Source organism: Eurosta solidaginis, chromosome 1 (assembly GCF_040869045.1).
Source record: "Eurosta solidaginis isolate ZX-2024a chromosome 1, ASM4086904v1, whole genome shotgun sequence".
Taxonomy (NCBI): Eukaryota; Metazoa; Arthropoda; class Insecta; order Diptera; family Tephritidae; genus Eurosta; species Eurosta solidaginis.
The window spans coordinates 82,598,998-82,610,869 of record NC_090319.1 but is presented as its reverse complement, the minus strand read 5'-3'; positions in this window follow the sequence as shown (position 1 = coordinate 82,610,869).

The following is an 11,872-nucleotide window of genomic DNA, read 5'->3' as shown; positions in this document are numbered from 1 at the left end:
ATTAAAAGGGACACTCTTTGCTTTGTTTATTGCAAGGGGTTTAACAAATTCAAATTAATTCAAATCCACAGGGCATGTGCACATTTAAATTTAGGCAAGTGATTAATTGGAAATCTAGATTCAATAACAATCGCAAATATTAAATTGTAAAAATATATAACCCCACAAAGCGGAGAATTAATTACAGCACACTTTGCTATGCACTTGGCAAATTCACATGTAGGAAAATTAGTTATCTCAAATATTAATTATAATGAGAATCGCAACTTAGAAAAAAATGAAAAATGGTTGGTTTGGATAACTCACCTTGGGCTAGCTGCTGGAAAAAGGTCCGCACCACCTGCCGATTGCCAACTTTCGTCGAGTTTTTCCCCTTTGAAGTTAGCGCTCGGCAGGGGTGGGCCGTTACCGGTAAATAATAATATTGCCAAAAAATGTGCATTAGGGTGGTAGCGAATATTTAGGCTGGTGGCCTAAACAATAGGTTTTTGGGGAAATAATTCATTTTCTACTAAGTATTTCGTGAACTGATAAATTTATGTTGGTTTGGTCATTCATTCAGAAATTGTTTGAAGAATGCCGTACGTTAGAATTTTATTCAAAAAAGCACTGTCTCAAAATTTGTTTCAAAACCCCTTTATTTGAGCATAAGTTCAATGCATTTTGTCATAAGAGGGAGTTAATGGAAAGCATTCTTAGAAGAAGCGTTCTTCAATCTAACTCTAATATAATAAATAATAAATGTAATATCCCAATCCTGATTTGGGAAATTTTTGAAAAATATTTTGAGATAGCACGATTTTGAAGAGGCAGCCGACATGGGGTGATATGCTACTCAGCAGCCGCAATGAACCGACAAAAACAAAAATAAAAGAAAATGGTTAAGCTTTTGTGCGGTCCTGCTACACAGGGAGTATTCACCTTTTTATTCTGAAATTTCGGAAAGCTCTTTTCCGTTAAGCATTCATGGAAGCTTTCCGGATAAACCGTTAATTTAGAATATTCGGAATACGTTCATTTGATACTACCTCATGAGGTCCGAATATATCAAATAAGTATATACATAATATTTCGAATATAAACCTATTCCCCAAATTCTTAAATGGAGACGAATGTTCCGAACTTACGGAATTAATAGAACAGAAGTTCGACTTTTAATACGCGGCCAAAAATATCCAGAGAAGTGTCAAAAGACGCGTATTGACCTCGATAACAATAATTCGAAGGCGGAAATAAAAATGTGAGCTCGTTCAAAAGATATTGACGAAAAACCGAAAAATGACCCCGGGTTGCGTTGGCGGCCTTCAGCTAAGCTTATAAAAAATTACCCTGGTCGGTCCACCAATGAGGGGGGATCAAAATTAAATGCGTGCAAAATCCCTTTGTACACAAAATCTTTTTCCGTGCACAAAAACATTACAACAACCACATGAAAATTGTCAATTTCAACTGAAAATATCTCCGGACAGCGACAGAATTTTTCTTTTCCGCCTTCGGATTATTGTTGCCGAGGTCACCTCTCTCGATATTTTTAGACGCGTATTAGCAGTCGACTCCTATTCTAGACTTTTACCTGAATAAATTAACATACCCAATTAGTACATTTCGTTAGGGCATCTCCATTATTTACTAATGAAATTTTTACGTAAATCGATTTAATAGTCGGGGTTTTGACGTTGAACGATGAATTTTGAATTGGTTTAGGTTTCGTATATTCATAGGTTTACGAAAGTAAACGATTTCTTGGTGTCCTCACTTTTCATAAAGTTACCTATGTTCGATGTTCAGCCATACTTATTGATCGAGGCATAGTTAATAAATTCACTATAAAATAAAAAAAAATGTTCTAAGGAATTATGCAGTTCAGTACTTATCGGGTATTTGTAAACTGATTGCTTCCTATTTCTAATACTAATAATTTTCGAAAATTCGCAAAGAAACAACACAGTTAACGGATGTCAATTCGATTTGGGAGCAAAAGGGCTGCAATTGACAAAAATTGTGTCTGTCGAGCAAACCTCTTGTGATTGAATCATGGGCCTATGGCAATAATATTTATGATAACTATTGATATTTTATTATTTTTTTCTATAATTGGAAAATTATTTTTAAACTTGGAATAGAAGGTAGATAATTTTTCAAACACCTGATGTCAATAACTTCCTTTGTTGTAACTGTATTTTGTGACTCTTCAAAACACTCACCTTCATCCATGGCGGAACTTTACAAGGTGGCAGCTCGGTGACAGCTGATTTGTACCTTTTTAATATGATTTGATACATAAACTTCCGGCGCAGTACGATTTTGACATTAGTCTATCGATTTACAAAAACAAAGTATATGTAAGTTTTATTTATGTTTGTAGGTATGTCACCGTGCTGCCACCTTGTATAGTTCTGCCATGCCTTCATCGGATATTTTTTGTATGCCATCTCTTACGTTGGAGGTGAGGTAGTCAATTCAACGTGCACAGGAGCTTATTAAAAACAATTTTTTAGATTTTACGTTTCTGAAAACGTGATTTACGTGCTCTTAACATTGGCCACACTGTCGTCCAAGTCCTCTACATATTTTATTTATTTATATTTATGTTATTTCAAAGGATACCCAAAGGAATTACATCTTCAGAATTCTTGCTTTTCTACCTTGTTCAAAATGTTGCTCCGGCACTTGCAGTATTCATTTTACTTCATTTAAAGTCCAAAGTAACAATAGCTTCTTTAAACGTTAATTGCTTTGTAGACTGAACCAAATCAAAGCCTTTTTCACCAACTGAAGCTATAAGACTGTTTCTGTAGTAAAGTTTAGTAATCCGGATGGCATTTTGGTGCATGAGTGGTATAAACATGACGATAATGGACCGGTCTTCACTTTCAAGACCATTCTCGGCTGAATGCGTTTCAGCGTTATCTATTAAAAGAATTGCTTTAATTGGCAACTCTTTTTTTACATCCTTTATATTTGTTTCGTTTGATGTTTTTCCGCCAATTTCCATACAAATTGGTGACCTGCAATCCATTTTTGAGTAACTACCGCAGAGCTAGAGTCTTGAAACTTAGAACATACATCGGAACCCGGTGAAAATTTATTAGTAAATTTGCCAGATGGTCCAGATGTCGTGAATTTCTAAATTTTCTGAACTTGGAAATTTTGCTTTCGAGTTTTAGGAACTTCCCGAAAACTCAGTGATCTGAAACTTTGAACATAGCTTCGGGCTTAACTGCATTATAATATTTACGATAAAAAAGTTTTCCCGATGGGACAGTGGTCGAGATATTTGGAGATATTAAGAAAGTCCACTTAAAACATGTGGAATCTTGCGACTGCTATTTTAGTATCTTCCGGTAGAGCTAGATCTTCGAAAAAAAAACATAACTCAGAACCCCACAACAATGCAACATGGTGGATAGTGAAAACTCAAAAAATAATCCGAGCTTAAAAATTTTGCTTTCGAATTTTAATTAACTTCCCGATAACCCATAGACCTGATACTTTGAAGGATACTGTGGCTAGGTTGAAATATTTAGGATAAAATAGTTATTTAGGTGGGACAGGGATTGAGATTTTCAGAGATATTTAGAAAGTCTCTTTACAAAATGGGGAATTTTGCTACCGCTATTTGAGTAACTTCCCGTGGGGCTAGATTCTTGAAACTAAAAATATATGTACTTCAGAATCCCATGGCTTTGCAATGTTAGGGAAAACAATTTCGCTGGGCCCAAACTTGGAAATTTTGCTTTCGAATTTTAAGGAACTTCCAAATAACCCAGAGAACTAAAACTTTGAACGAAACTTCGGTCTTTATAAGGTTGAAATATTTAGGATATAAGAGTTTTCTAGATGAGAAAGGGATCGAGATATAAAGAGGTATTTTAAAGTCCATTTAGAATTCTGGAATCTTATGATCGCTTTTTAAGTAACTACTCACTGAGCTAAAAACCTTACACATAGTTCAGGTCACCTTGACAATGCAAGAAAATAAGAAAATAAAAAGAAGTTGGGTACTTTATTCTATAATATTCTAACGAATTTACTGCAATTCCCTTATTTGCAATCTTCTGCCAACGTTCGTATCGCTAAACTGTTGAATAAATAACTCCAATATTGAATAATTGAAAAATGGCCTTTATTAAAGTACTTCACAATAACACTTATACTTTGCAACGAATAGCTTGCTTAATAACCTCCACTGTTGTCGCCCTTTTATACTGTCCGACCTCCTCGTTGCATATTTCTAGGCTTTTCTAATTCCAGAACTTACTAGTTAGTTATAAATTTCTCAGCTACAACCACAAATGTATAATTTGTACAGCTTCTCTCATAACCCATGCGCTTGTATGTGTGAGCGACACTTCCACAATCACAATTGCATACCTTTAGGAGCATTTCAGATAAGATATCTGCATGTGCTTGTGCGTTGCTTCTCCGCCGCGTGCACGCGTATGTGTAGACATAATGATTGAATTATTGATGTGAATTCACGTCACTGCTTAGGATCGGCCTAGAGATGGCTGCACCCCTTAGTGTTGCTAATATTCATAATAATATTAATAGAAGATATGTAGATTAGAATGTTGATACTATCCCGAGCTCACTGTATACTTTTTTACTCACAGGTCTAAGTAGTGTACTGCTTTAATTAGTATTAATTTTGAACAAAGCATTAGTTTCGAGAAAACATACATGTATATGTATATATTATGTACTACACATATCTACCACACTTACATATGGCCACGTCACAATGAAATTTCTCATGTTCATAAGCTCTGATGCAATAGCGAAATTAGTCACAATCACGCAAGATGTTGCGTTTATAAATATAAAAGAGCTTCAGGCTTAGCAGTTGAAACGTTTTTCGGATTACCCATTCGCATAAAAAAATTTCGCAAAGCACTGTTATAACATTCCCACAATAGAAGAAAACTACTTGCTAACATATTCTGTCTCCTATTTATTTGTTAAAATGCAATTTTAAACTGTGAAAAATGCTAGAAAAGTATTAACGGATGAGAAAAATACTTACACTTGTAAAGTCTGAAAGGACTCATAGCCAAAAAAAAAAGTCAAAGCCTTCTTCTTATGCTTTGGTCGCAACAAAATTTGGTAGTCGGCTACGTTTGCATGGCAGATGGCGCTGGTGATGCGCTATTTGTCGCTGCCCGTACAAAGACATGCAATCTACTTATCTGTCAGCGCACGATGCTGCAACAAAAATCTTATGTAATGGGGCTTTTAAAATATTCTTACTAGTGATGTGCAGCTCCGGCTTTGCGAGCCGACTCCCCTTCAAAAATCGCGAGTACTCCATGCATGCATGTATGCATCGGCATCCATGCCGAGATAGATGCTTTGAGAGGTCGTATACAGGAGTTGCAAATAAATCGCCCAACAGTTTCGTAATTCAAAGGTAAAGACACCATCCTTTGACGGTTCTGTTCCTTTCAAGGTCTTTAAGCTACAGTTTGAGAAGACCGCAGCAGTGAACAACTGGAATGCTGAAGATAAAGTTGCAGCTCTATTCGTAGCATTGAAGGGGCCAGCAGCCGAAATCCTACAGACGATTCCCGAAGGAGAGCGGAACAACTATGAAGCATTGATGGCCGCTGTAGAACGACGTTACGGAAGGAAACACAGGAAACAAAACTACCAAATAGAATTACAAAACCGCTGCCAAAAATCTAACGAGACTTTGCAGGAGTTTGCTTCGGACACTGAAAGATTGGCTCATCTTGCAAATGCGGACGCACCCGTAGAATACACTGAAAGGGCATACGGGACGTCGAAACGAAGCGAGCCACATACGCGAACCCAAAGCAAACATTTGCTGAAACGGTATCCCATGCATTGACTCAGGAAACGGCGTCACTATTGAGTAAACCAGCATACAAAGCTCATCGTGTGTAAGTAGAAAGGCCAGAGTGGGTAGACACAATTTTGGAAGCACTGAAGGGGTCACAATAGAAAAATGCGGGAGTTATGAAATGTTTCAAGTGCGGAAACCCAGGTCACATTGCACGTCATTGCAACACTGATCCTAATACTTCCAACAATGTGGGTGGCCGTAAACGCAGAGCTGACGGAGATGAGAAAATCTCGAAGTCCACTCAATCGTTAAACTAAAGAGAGTCAGCGGCAATGGGCGACAGCTGGCTCCCTAAATTTAATGCCCCGTAATCTCTATCTCGCAAATTGGAAGAAGGTCGGACAATCTTGCTGTCGGAGGACATGTGGATGGAAAGGAACGTTTACGGAGATACGGGTGCATCTCATTCCATCATTCGAGCGGATTTAGTCAACAAGAAGATAAGACCAATGCATGGATCAAGATTACGTACAGCCACTGGAGAAGACACCAAGGTTCTAGGAGAAGTAGCATGTGAAGTCGCAATTGGGAACGTCACGGTAGTGCACAATTTTATAGTGGCAGAGATTGTTGATGAAATCATAATTGGAGTGGACTTTTTAATCGACCAAGGCATCAAGATCGACATTCAAAGCAAGATGATGATATATAAGAACATGGATGTGCCAGTCAACAAATACCACCAAAATCAGAAGCAGTCATCTGGGGAAAGGTTGATGGAGATTGTGGGACAAACAAATTATGGGTTGTCGAAGCAGCATACAAACAAGCACCGAACATACTTGTAGGAAAAACCCTGGCTATGAAAAAACAAGATGGACGTATTCGGGTAAGAGTACTCAATGAGTTCAAGTCACCACTCCAACTGACCAAAAGAGCTATTTTGGGAAGATGCCAAGAGGCTGAAGAAGAGCTGTGAACAGCTCCAGGAACACGTTTACTCTAGTAATACTGATCTTTCAAATGACTTGACGGCATGGACGGAGGGGCTAGAGGAAGCCTATCAGAGCAAGGCAAAACAACTACTCCTAAAGTACGCGAACATATTTGACCAGGATGGTTCCAACCCAGGCCGCACCAACGTTGTAAAACATCAGATTGACACTGGAGATGCGAGACCGATCCGTCCATCTCCACGTAGTGTTCCACTGGCGAAGCGGGAAGTTGTGAGTCAAATCATACAAGCAATGAGCGACAGCGGCATCATCGAACCATCAGCTAGTCCATGGAGCTCACCGGTGGTACTTGTGAAGAAAAAGGATGGAAAAATGAGGTTTTGCGTGGACTACCGCAAGTTTTACGACGTCACGAAAAAGGATAGCTACCCATTGCAAAGAATTGACGATACTCTGGACTCGCTACGTGGTACGAAATGGTTTTCCACACTGGACTTGAAAAGCGGCTTTTGGCAAGTTGGAATGAAGGAGGAAGATAAAGAGAAAACAGCATCCAGTGTCGATGATGGTCTTTGGCAACTTACAGTGATGCCTTTTGGACTTTGTAATGCACCAGGTACTTTTGAGAGACTCATGGACCAGGTACTGAAAGGACTACATTGGAAAACATGCTTGGTGTACCTGGACGACATCATCGTATTGGGCAAGAACATTGATGAACATCTTAAGAACTTGGAGGAAGTTTTCCAGAGATTAGCTGGCGCTGGTCTGAAACTAAGTCCCAAAAAGTGTTCGCTGTTTAAAAAGAAAGTAAATTATTTGGGTCACAAGGTAACGACAGAAGGCATCTGTACAGCGAATGAAAAGATAGAGGAAGTAAAAGATTGGCCAAGACCACAGAACTTGCATGAATTAGGAAGTTTCCTTGGGCTGTGCACATATTACCGCCGATATGTACCAAACTTTTCCAGCGTAGCCCATAGCTTCCATGAGCTTACAAGAAAAAATAAAACTTTTGAATGGAAGAAGGAGCAAGAAGTGCCTTTCCAAACATTGAAGGAGCGTTTGTGCACTGCCCCAATGTTGACATATCTGATTCCAGGAGCAACATTTATTCTAGATACAGATGCGAGTGGATATGCTATAGGAGGCGTTTTATCATAACTGGTCGATGGACAGGAGAAGGTAGTTGCATATTACAGTCGTTCGAATGGAAAACCAGAGAGCTGTTGGCATTGGTAGCGTGCATTAAACATTTTCACAAATACCTCTACGGCCAGCGATTCCGCGTCAGGACAGATCACGCAGCGTTGAAATGGCTTATGCAGTCCCATAATCCGGAAGGACAATTGGCACGGTAGATCGAGCGACTACAAAGCTATGACTTTCCCATTGAGCATCGGAAAGGTGGTACCCATGGAAATGCTGATGCAATGTCACGAAGACCATGTAGTTTGGAATGCAAGCACTTTTCAAAGGCCGAGGCTAAAGAAGACATTATAGATGTCCGGCTAATGACTATAACATGTACGGATGAATGGGACAAGTAACAACTAAGGAAGTGTCAGCTAGAAGATACTAATCTGTCACATGTTATTCAAGGGATGGAACGAAACGAAAGACCAAATAGAGAGGAGATGTCAGCAGAGAGTTCCATTGCGAAGTCATATTGGGCACAGTGGAACAGTTTAGAATTGATATCCGGTTGTTTGCATCGAGTATGGGAGAGTGAGGATGGTCAATGCAAGAAGAAACTGATAGTTGTTCCCAGAAAGAGGAATCCTGACGTGCTCAGTGAGCTGCATAATGGTCCAAGCGGAGGTCATCTTGGAATCACGAAGACGCTAGAGAAGATTAAACAGAGATTCTATTGGGTTGGTTTCCGTCAGTCGGCCACTGAGTGGATTGCGAACTGCGAGGTTTGCAGCAGAGCGAAAGGGCCCAAAACCCGAAGTCATGGCCAGATGAAGCAATATAACTCAGGTGCGCCGTTTGAAAGGATCGCTATGGATGTCGCAGGTCCATTTCCTACTAGAAACTATGGAAAAAAATATGTACTGGTGGCTATGGATTATTTGAGCAAATGACCAGAGGTATACCCAATCCCAAATCAAGAAGCGAAAACAGTAGCAGAAGTGTTTATAAGCAATTGGGTTGCAAGGTATGGTGTACCAATAGAGTTGCATTCTGACTAAGGCAGGAATTTCGAATCAGCTGTGTTCCAGGAAATGTGTAAATCATTGGGCATTCGAAAAACACGGACAACTCCTTTTCATCCTCAGTCCGATGGTATGGTGGAACGATTCAATAGAACATTGGAGGAGTAAGGAAAGTAGTGGACAAGTTCCGTAAAGAGTGGGATACCCGCATACCATTATTCTTGATGGCTTACCGATCAGCAGTGCATGAGACAACGGGCCAAACCCCTGCAAAAGTAATTTTTGGCAATGACCTTCGACTGCCAGCTGATTTGAAGTTTGGGATAGATGCCGATGCGGAGAGAAATGTCAAGAAATCCACTGGTGTTTTGGAAGAAGAGCTGAGAGAAATACACGATCTGATAAGGCAGCGAACAAAGATTATGAGTGACAAGATGAAAGCCAGATGCGATAAAGCAATTAATTCGGAAGGTTTTCAGGAAGGAGATTTGGTGCTGTTATACAACCCACAACGGAAAAGGGTTTGTCCCCGAAATTGCAGTGTAACTGGGAAGGCCCATACAAAGTTGTAAAACGGATCAACGATGTAGTTTACCGCATACAAACCATTGGTAAATCACGAAACAAAATGAAAGTGGTTCATCTGGAAAGGCCGGCGACGTTTAGGTCAGGAAATTTATCTGATCGGGGCGATCGGACTTAGGTGGAGGGCAGTGTAACGAATATTAGTGACACTAAGTGATACTCACATCACTAATCTGATACTAAGTAAATAAAGCCACAACAACAACAACAATAAAGCAAGCATAAACGAATCAATCATTATGTCTACACATATGTACGTACGCGCAGCGGAGAGAAAACGCACAAACACATGCATATATCTGAGATACTCCCAAAAGTATGCAATATATTGTGCAAGTATCACTCACATACACACGCGCATATGAGAGGCTGTAGGCGTGTATCTGTAGTTATAGCTGATAAGTTTATAGCTGATAAATTAATAGTAAATTCTAGAATAGAACCGCCTAGAAATATGTCAACGAGGAAACCAAACACTATAAAAACAGCAATAGTTGAGGCACGAAAGTTAGTTTGATTTAAGCACGCTATCTTTCGAGCAATAGAAGTGTTATTTTGAAAGTAGTCTAATAAAGACCATTTTGCATTATCGAATATTGAAGTTATTTATTCAACAGTTTAGTGATTCGAACGTTAGCAGAAGGTTGAATAAGCGGAATTGCAGTAAATTCGTTACAGTATATATATATATATATATTCGCACTTTCAGCCCCATTTTAACAGCTAGAAGCTTCAAATTTCACCAAATGCTTACGTATATAGCATATAATGTTGTCTGAAAAAATCACAGAGATCGGTGGTTTATATATTATATACCCCATATAATCTGTCATTTTTGCCCCTTTTTTTACGGCTAGAAGCTTCAAATGTCATCAAGTACTTACGTTTACGTCATATATTGTTGAAATACGTGATTCGTAGTCATAGTTTTTACATGCAGACCACAAAACACGTGAAACTTTGCATCCTCACACAAAGTACCTACCTATTTTTTTATTTTATATTTATCTTAAAAATCGCTTAGGTATGTACATCTGTTCACTATATATTTCTTATCTTATACATCCGATTATTTGGAGATTACGAACGGGATAAGGTTATTGTTCAGCCCCATTCATGAAAGGTATGAAATCTACGGTATAGCCGAAGACAGTGCCGTCCTTACTTGTTGTATTTAAATTTAAAATGGATGAACCAAATCCTTCTACATCATCTGAGTCCACTTTATCACATATACTTGAACACGATATTATTGCATTTGGTTTATCAAGTGAATTAAATAATCTGAATTTACCGTCTAGTCGTGACATTTTAAGATTTTATTTTTTTTAGGTAATCATGCTAAAACTCAAAGTAAAATGTTTTCGCATAAAAATTTAACTCCTCATGTAATTGATAAATTGTGACATAGTACCTATTCTAAAAAAACTAAATGTTTTAATTGAAAAATATGAATGGCCTGAAGGTTTAATGTGGCCACATAAATCGTTCCCGCGATGGTCGGGCTAGCACCTTAATGGTGCTATGGTACCGGAGCGTACCGGATTTGTATCCGGCAAAGGACCATCACATCGATAACACTCCCCTTATCGCTACAACAACAACAACAACATACGATGCTATAAATTTTGATATGATGTGTGATAGACTCGGTGTTTCAGATAGAGTTGCTTCATGTTTAGCAACAGCCCTTTTCGAAGATATACATTTGCGAGATGTTCGTGGTGAACTTGTCATAATGGATAAATCTTAAGTTGCAAGAGGAAAAATTAAAGCTAGAGATGAAGTGCTTCGTAAACGAGACATAGATTCCAACATAACTGCATTTTCTTTCGATGGCAGAAAAAATGATTTATTAACTAGAGAGAAAATTAATGAAAAATTTCATACAAATATGGTAAAAGAATCCCATTTAGTTGTTCTAAAAGAGCCTAATGCTGAATTACTTGGATATTGTAACGAATTTGGTGAAACTCCGCTTATTTTACACCTTCTACTAACGTTCGTATCGCTAAATTCTTGAATAAATAACTCCAATATTCAATAATGCAACGTGTCTTTATTAGAATACTGCACAATAACACTTATACTTCGCAACTGATAGCGTGCTTAAATCAAACTGATTGCCCATGCCTATCTCTCCCCTGCTGTATGTACATATGTGTAGACATAATAGTTTATTTGTTTATGTAGATACAAGTGACTGCTTAGTATCGCCTTAGAGATGATAGTATGCCTTAGTGTTGCGAATATTCGTCACAATATGTTAATTTGGGTGAAGAAGAAAATGCAAAACACAAATTGAAAAAATTTAATGAATTCTTAAATAGCAAAAAACTGTCAATAGATCAATTAGTTGGCATTTT